Source organism: Drosophila mauritiana, unplaced genomic scaffold (assembly GCF_004382145.1).
Source record: "Drosophila mauritiana strain mau12 unplaced genomic scaffold, ASM438214v1 Y_06, whole genome shotgun sequence".
NCBI classification, from domain to species: Eukaryota; Metazoa; Arthropoda; class Insecta; order Diptera; family Drosophilidae; genus Drosophila; species Drosophila mauritiana.
The window spans coordinates 386,474-405,045 of NW_022881545.1; the positions used below are offsets into that span (position 1 = coordinate 386,474).

General features: G+C 35.8%; 1 non-coding gene across 1 annotated transcript; it reads right to left on the reverse strand.

The window, feature by feature from the left end:
* Window positions 1-1,760: 1,760 nt before the first annotated feature.
* Window positions 1,761-1,904, reverse strand: LOC117149974. The gene has a single exon (XR_004460636.1). It is a non-coding gene; the product is annotated as a U4 spliceosomal RNA (small nuclear RNA).
* Window positions 1,905-18,572: the final 16,668 nt, after the last annotated feature.

Here is an 18,572-nt window from a genome sequence, read left to right on the forward strand (position 1 = left end):
TAGCCAGCTCTTTGTCAATTGCTCCCGTATCTCTTTAGGGCCAGCGCCAGCAATTAGCTTCATCGACTCATAATCGATAGATTTTTGCTGTGGATGGCTATCCATATTCAAAAAGTGCTTAGTGACGACTCTAACCAGCTAAAAGCTTAAAGTTCAAGCAGGAGAGTGTCTAAGACACAAGCGACCGCGTGGCCGCTGGGCAGCGGAGCCCCACTTCGTGCAAACAAATTCACAGTCTTTATTATAAGTTAAAGTCGTTAAGTTCCACTACAATATCACTGATAGCGACTTAAGGGTCACTATTAACAATTTGTGCCACTATTTTGGATTTGATTTTAGTTTATAAATTCACGAACAAAAACTATGGTATAAACGTAGGAGTTAGCAAACATGCTTCTCTCTATGCTTGCCTCTGCTTCTCTAGCTAAGGCCAGTGCAGATGGCAAGTCTTTTGGTTGGGCCGGGAAGACCACAGCTCTAAGGGCCATTTTGAGCCCTGAAATAAAAGCATGCAGGGCGTCGGCTCTGACCTCAGCGTTAAGCAGGTCAGCACCCTCTTGTTCATGCGTCATTACGATTTTGTTTGTGACAAGCGTTAGCTTCTTTTCAACTTCATCGTAGTATTGCATTAATGGTAGGTCTCCTTGCCTAACCATTTCCAATCCTTGCCTCAACAGGCGTAAGGATGTTTTGTCCGAGTACGTGCAGTCTAATCTGGCCAAAATGGCATCGAAGTTCAATACCGTATTATGGGATACGAGTAGAGCCCCGGCTGCGCCACGGATTTTATTCCTTAATATGGCAACAGCCTGATAATGGGTACTGCTGCCATTGTATGGTTTAAACAGCTCGTAGGCGTGGCCGATGGCCTCCAGGCCACATACTCGTCTTGGGTACCGGAGAATTCCGGTACCGATTTTATTATATCAAGGGGAATTTCGCACCTAACCTCGGGGTTGACAGAGACTTTTTCATATGTTTCGATTTGCGGTGCTTCCACCTGCAAACTCTGTACCCGCGCAGCTAGGGAATTTAGTTAAACCTGGAAGTGGGATTGATGTTGCGACAACGCCTGTCTGACGGCATTGTCGATAAGAGCTTGAATCTGACTGGGGTCCATAGTATTATGTACCGGGGCCCTATCCAACGTCTGACCTACTGCTTGGCCTACTCGCTCCTCCTCCCAGCTATCATCGCTTTCGTATTCGACCTTAATACTTCTGTAGTTATGTGCCCAATTCATTGGTTGTTGGTTGGCATATCACAAATATACTGTTGCCGAGCCCAATTGATCGGCTAAGTGGTGTGGCAAGAAAGAGTATGCGGTAAAATTATACCAATGTATGCTATAATTATTTATAGGGTATGCATCAATTATTTATCTGATGAAAGTATGCAACAATATTTTGATAAAAGGTATGCAATAGTTTTTATTAACAGGGGTTCATCGAACGAGATCTGAAAGTTACCCTTCTTGGGGATCAGATCAATTTTCACAGCAGCCGTTACGCCGACAGGCTTATGGTCCACCCGAACCGACTAGCAAATATCCTAGCCGAACCCATCTCCCTTCGAAGACTGAAGAGGGTACACCCCAGCGATCTCTATTCCCGGAGGATAGTATAATATATTATACATCAAGTAATCAATATGTACTTTATAATTAAGAAACCACTTGGTCTCATATAGTTTTTATATACACATTAGGTTAAGTTCAGAGGATTAACTGAACGATTCCTTTGAAACCTTAATAAATAGAATTGTTTGAAAAAAAAAAAAAAAATGCAATGAAATTTTTCAGTTTTTCAAAAGTATGCAATACTTATTTTTTATAAGTTTTCAACTAGCAATAATCGCACCTCAGTAGAACTTCATTGGTTACGATATCGCCTCTGCGCAAAGATATTTTTTTTATAAGGTATGCAATAAGAATTTGCTCTGCCGAAAATATGCAATGCTTTTGAAACTGATTTACACAAAGCACAACTATTACGTGGCCAGTTAAACGAATTCTTTCTTTTATGATATTTCTTGAGTCGTGTCGAAGAAGTCAAATGTAAAACTTACATGATTTCTAACTTAACTACCCTGTTAAATTAGTTGTTTAGTTCGAATTGCAGTTGGGCGCCAATTATGAAATTGCGTATTCCCGCGTTGATCTAGAGACTTCTCTCACGGCCGGTAGCGGTGGTTGGACGTCTTGCGTCAGGGTCTTCTACTGAAGGTTACGTTGGAGGGCTTGACTTCGCCCCCTTAGGTATATTGACTAGCCTTGTGGCGTAGCAATTTAGATAATAAATACAATTATTATTTGCGGCTTTAAGCCGGAGCACGTTCTGATTTATTCGGATACAAAACTGAGACTTAAGAGTTGACAAAACATAGAGCTAAGTTTACCCTAACAGCAATGCATCGCGCCAACAAGACGAGTCGGCAAAGCCGACTCAGCATTCCTTGCAGCGTGAAGCAACACTCCGAATAAGAAGAGTCAGCTTTCCGTTGCCGGACGTTCTTTGCGCAGAGCGCTGAACTCAATTCTGGCGCGTCAGCATTCTATACATAGAGCTACTTAGTTGCTATGAATTATTATGTTAAGCGTTGTTAACTTGTATGTATATGGAGATGTATATGTATGGATATGGAGATGTAATGTATGTATATGGAGAGGTAATGTATGTATATGGAGATGTAATGCATGCAATGTATATGGGTAAATGGCGGGAAAATATTTAATTAATATTTTCCTTGGAATGGCCAGCGGGTATGTGTTGTTTGTTTGTTGTTTGCATGTATAGCAGAGCAAATTGTATTAAGCGGACTGCGGAGTTAAGGCATAAAAATGTGTTGAAAATAATTTGGCTTGCGTTGGACACAGTGAAATGAGAACGGAATGTTTGCCACTTTTGGCACAGCTTTGGACTTTAGAAATTTTCCCTTAATTTGGCATAAATTAATTTCACTTTTCCACATTTTAAATTTTGCACTGTTCGGACTGGAAGAATATTTAAACATATTCGGAAAATGGCACTTCGAATTTTAGAACGATGGGTAATATGGCGGCGCCCGTGAAAATGGATAAGTAATTTCCTTTAATTGCCTTTTGTCGGAGAAATCCGTTAGATCTGACAATAAATCTGGCAGCAAATTGAACGAAATTGGATGTTCGAACCTTTTGCTGCAGACCACCAATTAAAAGGAATGGAGATTTCGTACTTATCTTATAAGTTGGTCGCTGAAGGACAAACTTGAAATATCCAGGATATCCGGCTCGAAGGACCAAAATGTAGGGATGCTGGGGTTTGCTGGTCCTGGAAAATTACTAGTTTGCTGAAAATAGAACACTCGGAAAAAACGAACACTTGACTTTTGTAAATGCGCGTGCGCGACCGGGCGTATGTTTATTGATCGTGGTTAGTTTTTACACTAAAGCTTATTCTAATGAGTTGGGTTCTCCCAAGCGCAGCGGAGACTCCTCGGAGACTCTGTGGTGAAGAGCGGGAGAACGTAAGAGGGAGTGGAGAGCATAAGAGGGAGCGGAGAGCGGGTTACAGTCGAAACCCCGTAACTTGAACAAAGATTATTTGTTTTTTGAAATAATTTATTGGTTTTTCTGTTAAATGAATAAGGTTGCTATTGTCTTCTTCTGCACTATGTTGAGTAGCTTCACTATGATGATTTTCTTCAATTTTTATTATTGATAACTGCAACAGCAACTGAATTTTCTTTCCCTTTAATATAATCTATTTTAAATTGGTATTCGCTTAATTTAACTCTCCATCTTTCTAACTTAGCATTCGGTTCCTTTAAGTTATGAAGCCATCTAAGAGGTTGATGGTCACTGGCAATGAGAAATTGTCGCCCTAGTAAATAATGTCTAAAAGTTTTTGTGGCCCAAACTATGGCGAGTAATTCTTTTTCGATAGCACTGTAATTTAATTCGTGATCGTTAAGTGTTCTACTAATAAAAGATATAGGATGACCGTTTTGAGAAAGGACAGCCCCGAGGGCCAAGTTACTTGCATCTGTGGTTAAAAAAAATTTCTTTTCAAAATCAGGTAATTGTAAAATTGGGTCACGAATTATCAAAGCCTTATGTTTTTCGAATGCCTCTATGTACTAAAGTTTTTGTGTATCTATCTTTGCTCCTTTTTTTAAGCAGCTGGTCATGGGTTTTGCTATGCCTGCGTAATTTGGAATAAATTTGTGATAATAACCTGTTAATCCAAGGAAAGCTCTTATCTCTTTTACTTTTGTCGGAATTGGGTATGAAACTATGGCTTTAAATTTAATAGGATTTGGTTTAATACCATCAGGGGTAAATATGTGACCAAGAAAGTTTGCTTCCTTTTTTAAGAACTCACATTTGTCTAGTTGCAATTTTAAATTTGCATCTGCAAGCTTTGAAAAAACTAATTGTATTGAATTTAAATGTTCTGTAAGGGATGTTGAAAAAATTATAATATCATCCAGATACACCAAACAGTGTTTGTTAAGCAACGGTCGAAGAAAATTATTCATGCACCTTTGAAAAGTAGCGGGTGCATTCCTAAGGCCAAATGGCATTCGAAGGTATTCGTAATGACCGCTTTTGGTGGAGAATGCAGTTTTAGAAATTGATTCTTCGTCCATTTCTATTTGATGAAATCCTTTTGCCAGATCGATCGTTGTAATATATTGGCATTTACCCAGTTTGCCAAGAATTTCATCCATATTTGGAATTGGATATGTGTCAGGTATGGTTATTTCATTTAGCTTTCTGTAATCAATTACTACCTTGTACTTATTTATGCCAGAAGCATCCGGTTTTTTTGGTACGACCCAAGTAGGACTATTGTATGGCGAATTACTTTCCCTAATTAATCCCTGATTCAGCATTTCCTGTACTTGGTTTTCTACTTCGATTTCGTGTGTTTGCGCAAGTGGGTATTGTTTCGAATAAATCGGGGAGTTATGTGTCGTATTTAGTACATGTTTAATTGTATTTGTAAATGTTAATTTGTCTCCCTCCTTATATTCAAGATTTTCAAATTTATTTAATAAGCCTTTTAAATTTTAAGTTTCCTCCCGATTTAGGTGATCTAATCGAAACTGTGAAAAATCGAATTTTTTTATTGATTCCTGATCTGAGCTTGCAATTGATTCTGGTGTCCTTTGGATATACAAATTTTGGTTTCTTTCGGATTCTGAAGTAATTAATTTGTATGTTTGATCAAAAAGGGTAACTGTATCATTTTTGTAATTAATAACTGATTGAGCATTTTTCAACAATTTTCTGCCAATTAGCATATCGTAATTATTAGAAAATCTGTGCACATAAAATGGTTCGGTTTTTTTGAAAATAATATTTCTGGGTAACATAATCAAGTAGTTCAAGGTAATAGGGCCATTTGATGTTAAAACTTCACATGTACTATTTTGAATGGGAAGACAAAATATATTTTCATTGATCATATTAATCCTGTGTCTAGAAGGCATTTGTATGAGCACCCTTTGTATACTATTTTTATGTATTCGTGTTGTCTGGGGCTGTTAACCGAAAATTTTCGTTTGGTTCAGAATTATTTTGGGTTTGTTTGTTATTAATTTGTACAGATTGGACTTGTTGTTGCCTTTCATTAATGAAGCCATGATTTTGATATGGATTGTATTGATTTTGGTTATAATACTGTTGCTCGTAATAATTAGGTTGGACTTGTTCGAATTCATGCGCGTCTTGGAATCTAATTTCGTCAATAGACATTTTAGTTTGTTCACTGTCCGATGGTCTTAGTCGTTTAGTAATCGGGAAGTTAGTATTTTTATATGTGGAGGGTTGTTGTAGTCGAGGGTATGTATTTCCTCTAAAATGCGTTGTTTGGGGATTTTGGGCTTTGTTGGGATATTGTTGGAAAGGTTTTTTTTGAATAATGGGTTGTGCGTTTATGTATTGGTTGGGTCTGAAATAATTAGGTGCGTGCCACATGGGTGGGTTGTTAGTCATCTGCTGTGTATAGCTAGGTCTAAATGGTTGAATGTATTGATTAAAATTAGGTTGGAAGGGTTGGGAATATTGTGAGTAACTTGGTCGATATTGAGTTTGAACATTTTTATTGAATTTTTGTGCTTTCGAATTCTGATTAGAATTTGAATTTTTATTACGATATTCTGTGTTTTTATAAAATTCAAAATTAATGTGTTCTTCATAAATTCCCTCATTTTGTGCAATGGTAATTAAGGATCTTAAGTCTGTAATATCGTGATGGGCTAAAGTAGTGAATAATTGTATTGGTAGTTTCCTTATCAGTATCTTAATAGAGTCTTTAATAGCCTGAATATAAATAAGAAAATCCGATTGGTTACCTTCCAGGTGTAGTTTCGAAATTAATAATTGACTTTCCGCTTCTTCGCAGAATGCTCTTAGGTTTCTTAGGTTGTTGTCGCTCAGCGCAACAATTTGGGGTGCGGAAATAATTGGTTGTGATATTTTTATTGTAAAATTTTTAAATTTTGTGTTTTATTTTTTTGTTTGGTTTCAGATTCAATGTTATTATTATTTTTAAGCTTTCTCGTTTCACTTTTTTTTTTTTTTTGTAAATTTTTGTGTTGTTTTATTACAATTCTTTATTGTTCTTTTTTTTTTATTTTTATATGTTGGTTTTAAGACTTAGTTGCCTTTGGACCTAATGTTTTTGTTTCGTATTTCACTTCCACTTATTATTGGATAACCGAATTGGAATTATAATCCAAGTTGAAGAGTTTTCACGAATTTATTTTGGGAGATGTTTCGAGCACTGTATTATAAAATTTAACTTATTTTCCACTCGAAGGTTCTTTTTTCGAATAATTTTTGTATCCTACCGACTGCGCCAGTAAAATTAGTTGTAATATTTTTTTTTTGAGTCGAACTAATGTCCCGTCAGTTGACTAAGGACAACGCCAAGAAATAAAAAAAAGTTTTAGGAGAAATAGTTTCACGACTTTATTCTTTGGATCTCAGCTTAAGACTAAAAATCAAATGCGAATTGGATTGAGGAGAAGCCTCAGTATTTGAACAATATTTGTATTTCGGGAGAGCCTCGCTCTTGGGTTCTTAAGATTAGGAAGTGTTGAAAGAGGGCAGTCAAATCTGCTTAGGTCAGGCTTTAGGATGTTTCAAGAACGGCTGCGCTGCCAAAGATAAACGAATGCAGCGCAGCTTTTCCATAATGTAAAATTACTAGAGTGCATTACTGTTTTCTTTGAAATAATAGAAGTGGCTGGTTTGGACCACCCAAATACGTCACTATATATACATTACTTATACATTACTTATACATTTCTTATACATTACTTATACATTACTTATACATTACTTTATAAATTAAGTTATTCACCTGGAATTCTAGTGTGCGAATTGCATTCCGCTTTCAAATGTTCTAGAACCTTTGTGTAATATTCTATTACCATACTCCTGACCATTACCGCGGTGTCATCCGCGTAGGTTGCAATAAGTTTTCGTCTTCAACTTCTGTACAGCACCAGGAATCCGGCATATCTGAAGAGTCGGGCCTAAAACACTGCCTTGGGGTACGCCTGCTGAGATTGTACGCGTAGACGATTTGTCGCCATCAACAACCACACTGAACTGTCTGTTCGATAGAAAGCTTTTGATAAGAAGAAATAGCTGTGGCGTCAAAATGGTCTTAAGCTTACTTAGAAGAGCATCATGCCAAACTCTATCAAAGGCTTGTTGTGTATCCATGAACACAGATGTTGTATACATCTTGTCCTCCTTTGCCTCCAAAGCAAAGTTTGTCACTCGGTTTAGCTGTTCTGGAGTCCCATGACTTTTTCGGAAACCACTTTGGAATAGCTTGGCTCACGCTTGGAAGTTTGAGTATGCGTTCTAATATTACCCTTTCCATCATTTTCCATAGCGCGGATAGAAGACTTATGGGGTATATGCATCTACTTCAGAGGGTTGCTTTCCAGGCTTCGGAATCATCGTTATGATTGCTGATTTCAATTTGCTTGGAAAGTGTCCCAGCCTTAGAGCGCTATTGAACAGTAGGACTAAGAAAAGTACAGCTTTGATGGGAAGGAGTTTGAGCGTCCTGTTATCAAGGAGGTCCTCACCAGGCGATTTTTTAGGTTTGAGCTTTTTGATTTGCGTTACTACCTCTTTGTAAAACATAATACTAAAATTTAACTATTTCTAAATTGGTGTATGAAATATTATTTATTGTGGTTGTGCCGTTGAATCTTATTAAATATGAACCTTCTAAAAGTGAATTGTTTGTTATTTTCGTTGCGACCTGATTAATTATTAGTAATTTGCCATCATTTTGTGAAATCTGTGATCAGGCATAATAAATTTCGAATCAATTTGTTATTACGTGGTATTTTATTTAAGTAATTAAGAGTTCTTTATGTAGTACAATTTTGAATACGGAAATATCTATTAAATCTGCTTTTGTTGGTAATTTAATATATCTTTAATGGTTTCATTATTTAACATTTTTGTTTCCCATTGTAACCTTTTATTTGTATCTTTTTTTATATATCCTGATTCTATATCGATTATTTCTTTATAGAAAATTAAAATAGTTATATAGAATAGGTCGGCATATCATTAATAGGTAAGAACATCCTTTATGTCCTTGAACCGGAAAAATTTGTTATTGGAGTAATCAATTATTTCTAAAGTGGTATTACGTTACGATTGGTATTAGAAGTAATAAGAATTGCATTTGCTGTAATTTTAAATGAATTATAACATTTGTTAAAACTTAATGTTGTCTCTGTTTATACTTGATGTTTAAGAAAGTTAAAAATGAGAAAGAAAATAAATTTTCTACTTCTTTAGTTGGAATAGGAGCTTCAGAAATAAAAATTTTAATTGGATGCCCGTTATATTTATTTTCGTTGCAAAATGTAAAATTGTTTATGTATTCCTTTAATTTGATAAGAAATTTGGTTTGTATTGTTTGTTTGTAATTTTCGTCTATTATAATAGCTTTAACTTCAATATTCTCTACGTCTTGCAGAAATATTTATAGTAAAAAGAAATTTGTAAGTAAAATTGAATATGATAAAGATTATCTAAAGTGTAATGAATTCCTACCGTTATGTTTGGTGGTAGATATTCTCTTAATATTCCTATTAAATTTTCTGGCGTATCTATTCGATTATATGTCGTGTCTTACAAAAGCTCTCAATGACTCATTGTTAATAACGTTGTTAATAACAGTTGTTGTTGAAACTGATTTAACGGTTAACGGGTGTCATGTATTAAATTTTCAAAACTACTTTTAGCTGAAATCTGAATTTTCCTTAAGAGATTGTACCCAAGTAATAAATCGGATTCTAAACCTTTTGTTTTATAAAATAGATGTTTTGTTTTAAATATTGTCAATATATGGTAATATTTTATAATAGAGTATCCATAATTTGTAGGTACTCTCTTATAAGTTGGTAACTCTTTTTTATTTTCATAAATTCCCTTTTTGATATAGCACGATGTGGCTCCCGTGTCAATTAATATTTTACATGTTTTTTGTATTTCTGCCTATTCTTGTTATATGAGGCATTCCCCGGCAGGGCTCTGATCTAAAAAATGTTCTTCATCAATGTTATTTATTCTCATACCATTCTAGGCTGTTCCCTTCCCTTTTTAATGGGATTTGCGGTTCAGTTTTGTGATAGATATCGATTAAAATTATTACTTTGCAAACATTTTTTATAATGCTGTCTGTTATTATTATTGGCTTTTAAAATTTTTACTCTGGTGATAGTAATTATTGTTCGGACGATGTTATGTATTATATGTTATATGTATTATATATACGTTATGGAACTACCTAATTGTTATATTCGTTTCATTGATTATTTCGCTGTCTTTTTCATAAGTCATTATAGTTTTATTTATGAGTAATGTCATTTTCTTTGGTAAGGGTTTAACTACCTCCAGGGTAGTTTCGCATTTTATAGTTGGGTCAATTGTTTGGATTTTCTAATCCTCCACTTCATTTCTGCTAGCGTTTAACTGCCCTTCTATGCCATAAATTTTTGTAGTCACTTCACCCAATTGTAAATTTTTTAATTATTCCATTGTCAGATTGGTGGCGCTGTCATTGTTAAATTAAAATTTTCAAAACTATTAATTAAATTTTCCAGATTGTTATCTTTAATTAATTGTTAAAATGTATGTAGGATATTTATTGTTTAGCACAATTGTTTATATTAGTAATATTTTGATATTATAATAGTTTGCTTATTATATTTGGTATTTAATAAAAAGATGACTCCTGCCAACACTTCTTGATCTGCGGACATACGACATACACAACTTTGCCTTATTCCGGACACGACAACTTTCGGCTTGATGATCTTTTAACTGCACAGCTTTCAACTTGCTTTGCTCTTCTTCCACTCCCTCTATGCTTGTCCTTTTTCTTATAACTACTTGCGCTCACGACGCTCCCTTTTGCGATGATTATCGATCATCGCATATCTATAACTATCGTTACATGTATGTTTTTTTCGCACGGGTCTCACACCTCCAGCTTAACCGACCGATGGGCGCTGCCGTGTATCGTACAGCTCCATTCGCGAGAAGATAGACGCGATATAGAAAAGAGAACAGAAACGAGGAAATGAACATAATGTAAAATAACTCTAATAAATATTAGTGTTAATAGGATCTAATTATGTACTAAAAACTTAAAATTGATTGCTTTTAGAGCGGCAGAGAGTAAAGATTACAGATAATAGGATAAAGCTATTACAGTCAGAACGTAATACCAAAGACACTAGAATAAGAAAGAGAAAAGAGAGAGAGAGAAAGAGCGGAGAGCGCTCTATGTGTGCGCACGTATGTTCATGCATTGTAAATTTGACCAAATATGCCCTTCACCTTAGAAGTTCGTTGACTTTAAGTCTATATTATTTTTTATCAATTGGCACCATGCGAAAAATTCTTGTTTTGCATTGCGTTAACGTTATTATTATTTAAATAAAACTTAGAAATAGTAATAGCCGAATCTATGTACATCACAAAATAAATTTCGAAAATGATCTTATATAAGAATACTTGTCATTAGGGTATTCAGCTTGCGGCGTGAGAAAAATTAATAAGGCAATGATTGTTGAGTGCTTGTGTCCGCACTTCGTGCCTGAAGATATGACTTTTGCAACAAACTGTTTTCATATTTTTATTTATTTTATTAATTTTTATTTTCTACTACGTATTATTATTTTTTATGAATTATTATTTTGAAATTTTATTGCTTTTATTATTTATTAATAAAATTATTATTTTTTTATGAAATTAAAAAATAATTATTATTTTTATGAAATATTTATTTCTCAATGTAATGTCTTCTTTTTGGAAAATTTATGTTTAATTATTTAGTATACTTATTAAGTCATTTGACTTAATATGATGTATGTAAATGAACCATTTTTATTATTTAAAATGCGCATTATATTCAGCTTTCAGTTTAATTTTTTTTTTGGTCTATTCCAATTTGATATTTTTAAAAAGCTCGCAGTTTTGGGTGGGAAGAATAGCCAAATTTTTGGGTTTTCCTTTTAATTTCTCTTAGCCCGTTTGCTTAAAGTTGACTATACGCAGAGCTCCTCGATTTTTTGATCTTTTCGCATATAATCGAGTTTATATTCAACTAAAATAAAAAGAAAAAAAAGAAGATTCATAAGTGGGAACAAGTGCAGCTTATCCCACTGTCGGAAATCTTGGTGCTATTTCCCCGCTCTTAAATTGTTTAGATTTCCTGAAAGGGATCCAACAATGTTAATAAGATGGGCGGAAAAATGCCAATTTACAGAAGATTTTATGGCAAGCACTTCATCACTGTTTTTATGCCAAGATCATTTCTCCCCAGATGATATTAAGGAAAATAAAGCCACAAATACAAGATGAAATGATAGCGAAAAATTGTTTGCTCAGAGCATATATTACAGGTCCACATCGACATATACGTTTTTAAGAGATTCGCTAAAATTAAATTTTCCAAGTCCATCATCATATCATCCAGATGCAACGAATGTGTGTACTCAGCCCTTAAAGAATCTATTAAAGAAATGAATGCATCTGATAAAGAGTGCATATTGGCTTGTGATGAATAAAGCAACAAAAAAAAAACTAGCTTACAATGTGTCAGTTGATATTATAGATGGAATAGAGCATTTACTTGATCGCTCTAATAAAATCGGAAGACATATTTGCGTATTTGTTGTTAGGGGTATTTTAAAAAAATGGAAATTTATAATAAACAATTTCGTGGCCGAAACGAATATAAAAGGCGATTGCCTAAAAAGTCTTATTTATATGGTAAAAACATTATTATTGCTGAGAAAATTGGGTTCAATGTAATGGGTGTTGTGTACGATCAAGGAGGTAACAATAGAAAATGTACCTCAATACTTGAAGTCACCAATGAAAAACCTTACTTTACCTTAAATAATAAAAAATATTATATGTTTTTTACATTCCGCACCTTTTCAAGTCTATAAGGAATCATTTTCTGAAAGCTAATTTTGAAACCCCTGACGGACTAGTTGATTTTGATGTCATTCGAGAGGTTTACGAATTAGATTATGGATCAGTAACGAGAATGACTAAATTAACAAGGAGCCACGTTAATCCAACTAGATTTGAGCTAATGCTCGTATGTTTGGAAACTCAGACACTTAGCCACACTGTTGCAGCGGAAATTAAGACTTGTAACCAAAACAAGCAATTACATAGAAATAGTTCCGAAGTTGCAGCTTCTACGGCTGCATTTGTCCAAAAGGTTAATTAACTTTGATTGCCTGAATAGCAGAAGATTAACTGACAAAAACCCCATGAAATGCGCGCTTCAAGTTAACAATGCAGTTTGGAATAAACTAAAGGAAATGCAGGAATACCTAAAAAGCGTTAAATATCACGGCAATAAAATATATTGTGTTGATGGCTTGATCCAAACTACTGAAGCAATATTTGGACTCGTCGAAGATCTCTTTAAGGATCACGCAGACCACTTTTTCTTTTTAACTAGTACTGTTAACCAGGATCGCCATGAAAATATATTTGCGTGCGTTCGAGCAAAAGCTGGTAACTGCAGAAATCCTTCAGTTAACGAATTTAATATAATAATTGCCAAGCTCATATCTCTACACATTGTTAAATTTTCACAAAAGTCGAATTGCGTATCAGATGATGATGTTATGTTGCCAATAGAGTTCGATTCGATAATATATCAGTCTTTCTTTGAAAAAAAAAGAAATACAGCAACAAGAATACTCTGTATCATTTTCCAAAATTCTGCAAGACAATGAGAGGTACTTTGACCAAAATATATATAACTTTTTGTTCGATGATGTACCCATTGAATTAACTTCCAGTAGATATTTTGTTGGATATATTGCTAAGGGATCCAGTTGCGATAAATGCAGATCGGTAATTTTAAAAGAAACCGAGCATTTAACAGCTCCATCAGAGCTTTTCATACATGAGAAAAACTACTCAATAGACTCGGACTTCGGGAAATTAAAGGCACCATCTGATTTATTTTTTAATATTTGCAAAATACACATTAAAGTTTTCGAAAATATTTTTAAAAATAATAAAAAACAAATGTGTATAAAAAATTTATTGTTGAGTGCAAAATTAAAGGAGTGCCTTCTCATTATGGTTTTATGAAAATAATGAATGTTATGCACATAGAACAGACTTGTTAAACAAACTTATAAAAGTTTTGCTTTTTAAGCATTGCAAGTGGACTGTGATGATAGCTGATAGACAAAAAAAGCAAGCTAAGCTCAGCATTCTATCTCATAAATAAAAAAATTAGCTATATTTAAATAATTGGCGACTGAAAAATGGACGCAAAATATATAAAAAAAAAACAATAGTTAGAAAAATAACTTAATTGGGGAACATGGAAATGTTTTAATGTTAATCATTAAAATATTTCAAGTCGACTCGAAGGCCTAATAAATATAGGACCCCATTACAATTGTAATGGCCTCCCGTGGTGTTCCCTGGGTACCGAATATTACATATATTACAAATAATTAATTAACATAACATAATATAAATAAAATAAAAATAAAATATAAATATGTAAGCGGTAGCTAATTCGAGCGGCGATTTTAACAAACGAATTTAAAAAACTTTAAAATTTTAATAGTCAGGGAATTTTTATTTTATTTCATCATATTGCTACGAAATTGGCCACAACTCCAAATACGTAAATTCGTTTCTTCGATCAGAATTGATTTCGGCCCGAAAATCGTCTTCTAGCACAACACGCACACGCGTGTTCGTCTCTTGTTTTTACTCACACAAGCAAGCAAATTCTATTTTTAGATTTCTTACGCTCTCAGCGTGAGCGAGCGGAAAGAGAGCAAATTTGACCTTCACCAAACGAATGTATGGCCGTTACGCATCTTGTTATTCTAGTGTCTTTGGTAATACTCTGTAAGGGTGATGCAACTCATAGTTAGATCTACAATAATTTAAGATAAGTGGTAAATAGTTTCTAGTGAGTCTACTTGAAACAGAGAAGTTAAACCATGTCGGGACTTTTAACTTCACCACGAATAAGTTCACAAATAAAGACTGTTCCAAGCATCGTTCTACGGTTAGCTAGGGAAGGTAAATTAATTAAAAGTAGTCTACTGGAATAAGGAGGTAATATACGGTTTGCATCCCAATTTAGGCGCCGCGAAGCATGAAAGGCCTTCATGCAAGAAACTAGGCGAGAGCTTATGAGGAACTAAAACATCCTTATTCAAATGCTCGTTTCTTCTAAAACAGGATAATGACTCCCTTAATAATAGCTACATGGAACGCTAATGACGTTTCGCGGCACGAGCTAGAGCTTGATCAGTTCTTAGCCGACAGAAACATTGACGTTATGCTACTTTCAGAGACCCATCTTACCGAAAAGTACAATTTCCAAATACCAGGATATAAATTTTACTTTACGAATCACCCGGATGGCAAGGCCCATGGAGGCACAGGGATGCAAATAATACTAATAAGCACCACTTTCTTTGTAATTGGCAAGAAGACTGCTTACAATGTACCTCTATAAACCTCGAATGCCATAACGGCACTCTCACTCTTGCTGCTGTATATTGCTTACCTCGCTTCACTATCTATGAGGAAAAATTCACAACACTTTTTGACTCGTTTGGTGAAAGGTTTGTTGCAGCTGGCGATTGGAATGCCAAGCACATGTACTGGGGATCTCGGATAGCGAACCCTAAAGGAAAACAGCTGTACAACGCAATCATCAAACCGCAACACAAACTTAACTATGTTTCCCCGGGAGCGCCTACATACTGGCCAGCAGATCCCATGAAGCTTCCAGATTTGAATAACTTTGCCATCACAAAAGGGATATCCCAATTAATGATTACAGCTGAGGCACTTCCAGAACTCTCATCTGATCACTGTCCGGTGCTCTTTCATCTTTTGTACCATCTACAACACAACTTATAAGCAATAGGACCAACTGGGCGAGGTACAAAAAATATGTTTGTTCCCATACCGGCTTTACTAGCCCCCTTGAAACCGAACAAGACATTGATCAGTTTGCTGGTGATATAGAATCAATACTTGTCGCAGCAGCAAAAGCGTCAACTCCACAAGACAACCATTTATGCAGTATAAAGTTAAACAAGACAAGTAGAGATATTGAGCTGCTTGTGCTTGAAAACCGACGAGATCGAAGGGAGTAGCAGGAGCACAGATCACCAAAGGCAAAGAGTAAATTAAAAGTAGCTTCTCGCAAACTTACCAATGCGCTTAAGAAAGAAGAAGCGGACGCACAACTAAGGTATATATAGAATATCTCTACCACAGGCACAAAGAACTCGTTGTGGAAAGACCACAGGAACCTACAGGCACCAACAGAAACGGTTGTACCTCTCCGTAACTCTACCGGAAACTGGTCTCGCAGTGACACGGACGGAGCAAGAGTCTTCGCTGATCATGTTTAAAAAGTATTTCAACCAAACCTAGCCACTAACTCATTTACTGTCCCGCCTTTAACAGCATCTGACTTAGCACATCAAGATCCTGTAGAATTTCGACCAAGCGAGATAACGAAAGTCCAGTCAAGACTGGAAAATCGTCTGGCTACGACTTAATAACCCCGAAAATGATCATCGAGCTCCCCATGTGTGCAGTTCTACGAATCTGCTTGCTCCTCAACGCAATTACTAAAATTGGATACTTCCCTAAGCCAGGGAAGGACAAAACACAGCCATCATCATACAGGCCAATAAGCTTACTTACTTGTCTATCCAAGTTATTTGAAAAAGTGCTGCTGCTACGCATCAGCCCCCACCTCAAAACACACAACACACTCCCATTGCACCAATTTGGTTTTCGGGCGAAACATGGAGCCATTGAACAGGTTAACCGCATCACAACAGAAATTCGTACTGCCTTTGAACACCGTCAATACTGCACAGTAGTGTTGTGTCGTTCGTGAACGAACGAAGTAAATTGAACTATTCACCAAACTGAACGAACGAACTAGGTCTGTCTTTATAGTTCAATATAGTTCGATAGTTCAATTTAGTTCACTTAGTTCAATATAGTTCACTTAGTTCACGTCGTTCATTTTGATCTCTTACCCTGATCGTTCGTTCGTTGTTCACTTAGTTCGATAGGTCGGTCTGAGTTCACTTAGTTCGATAGGTCGGTCTGAGTTCACTTAGTTCGATAGGTTGGTCTTAGTTCATTTAGTTCGAAAGTTCGCTTATCGAATAAGCTGATTAATTTTCGCATACATTTAAAACTACGGTTTACAAGTTTGTGCGTATCTATGGCTTCAAAACGAAAGCATAGCAAAGTTTGGAATTTCTTTGATTCAGTGGATGAGAAGAGTGCTAAATGCAAATACTGCAAAACTGTGCTTAGTGTGGCTGGTGGATCGCAAGGAAACTTATCGCGTCACCTTAAAAATAAGCACCCAGCAGCTTTGGAGGAAACAAAGCGCCAAACCAATGAAAGCCGACAGGAAGCAAATGTAAACATAATATTTTGATTTATTCATTTAAGTAGGCTTACTAAATTCTTGATTTCTTTTAACATAGACTCCTCAGATAATTGGACCCCAACAGCAAGTAATAACTTCGTTCATTCAACGACCACCGGCTGCCGGGAAAGCTGAGAAAATTGATAGGCAACTAGTTCGTATGATTGCAAAAGGTCATCATGCATTGCGAATTGTAGAAGAGCCTGATTTCAAGCAGCTCATAGATGAGATGATGTGTCTAATTGCCCCGGATACAAGATGCCCACTCGAAAAACGCTGTCCAACGTGCTTCTTCCAAAGCTTCGGGACGAAATTGTTGGTAGCGTCAAAGAAAAAATGGAGCTGGCATCTGCAGTTTGTTTGACAACGGATTGTTGGACCTCTCTTGCAAATGAAAGTTATATTGCTGTTACAGCTCATTTTATTGAGAGTGAGGCAACTGTTATGAGCTCACATATGATTGCATGCGAGGCATTCGTTGAGCAGCACAGTGGTCAAAATCTGTGCGCATTTTTACAAAAAATAGCAGAAAGATGGAGTATAGAAAACAAAATATCTGCTGTGGTTTCCGATAATGCTGCAAATATTGTCAATGCCATTAAAACAGGAAATTGGCCACATATACCATGTTTTGCACATAGCTTGAACCTAATTGTGCAAAAAGGACTCCGCGAAATCAGCGTTGTACAAAACAAAGTCAAATTCATTGTGGAGTTTTTCAATCGTAGCACTTTCGGCCTTAAGAAGCTGAAGTCAACTCAAACCCAATTGAACTTGCCCGATCTCAAATTGATTCAAGATGTGTCAACTCGTTGGAATTCAACTTTTAAAATGCTAGAAAGGCTTGTTGTGTTGAAAGATGCTCTTATATTAACACTTTCTACTCTGCGTTCTGAATTAAACTTATCTCAGAATGAGTGGGCGATAGTAGAAGAGTTACTGCCTATATTAAAACCATTCATGGAGGTAACAGAAGAAATATCAGCAGAAAAGAATGTAACCCTTTCAAAGGTTATAGTTCTTGCGATTTTGCTACAGAACTGTTTGAATAACAAAACGCCTAAGGATAAATGTGTTGCTGCACTTGTTGCAGTTCTAAAAGCTGAGATGAATCGACGATTTTGCAAGCTGGAAAGTAACGAACTCTACGCAGAGAGTAACATTTTAGATCCTCGATTTAAAGGTCGTTGGTTCAAGTCAAAAGAAGAATACGAAAAAGCTGTTTGTAATCTTAAAAGGAAAGTAACTCCAATTCGTCTCAACAGCGAAAATTATGAATTCGAATCACCTGCGTTTGAAACTAATTCAGCCAATCAGAGTTCGGTTTGGTGTGATTTTGACAGTGAGTTCAAGAACACGACAAAGGCTGCAAAAACTACCGGTTCTGCCGAGAAAGAGATGGAAAAATACCTGGAAGAGGAATTTATACCGAGGACTGCTGACCCTTTGGTTTGGTGGGAACAAAGAAAGAAATTGTATCCGCATCTATATTCTTACAGCCTTAAGCGACTATGCCTTATGGCTACATCAGTTCCTGGCGAACGCCTATTTTCA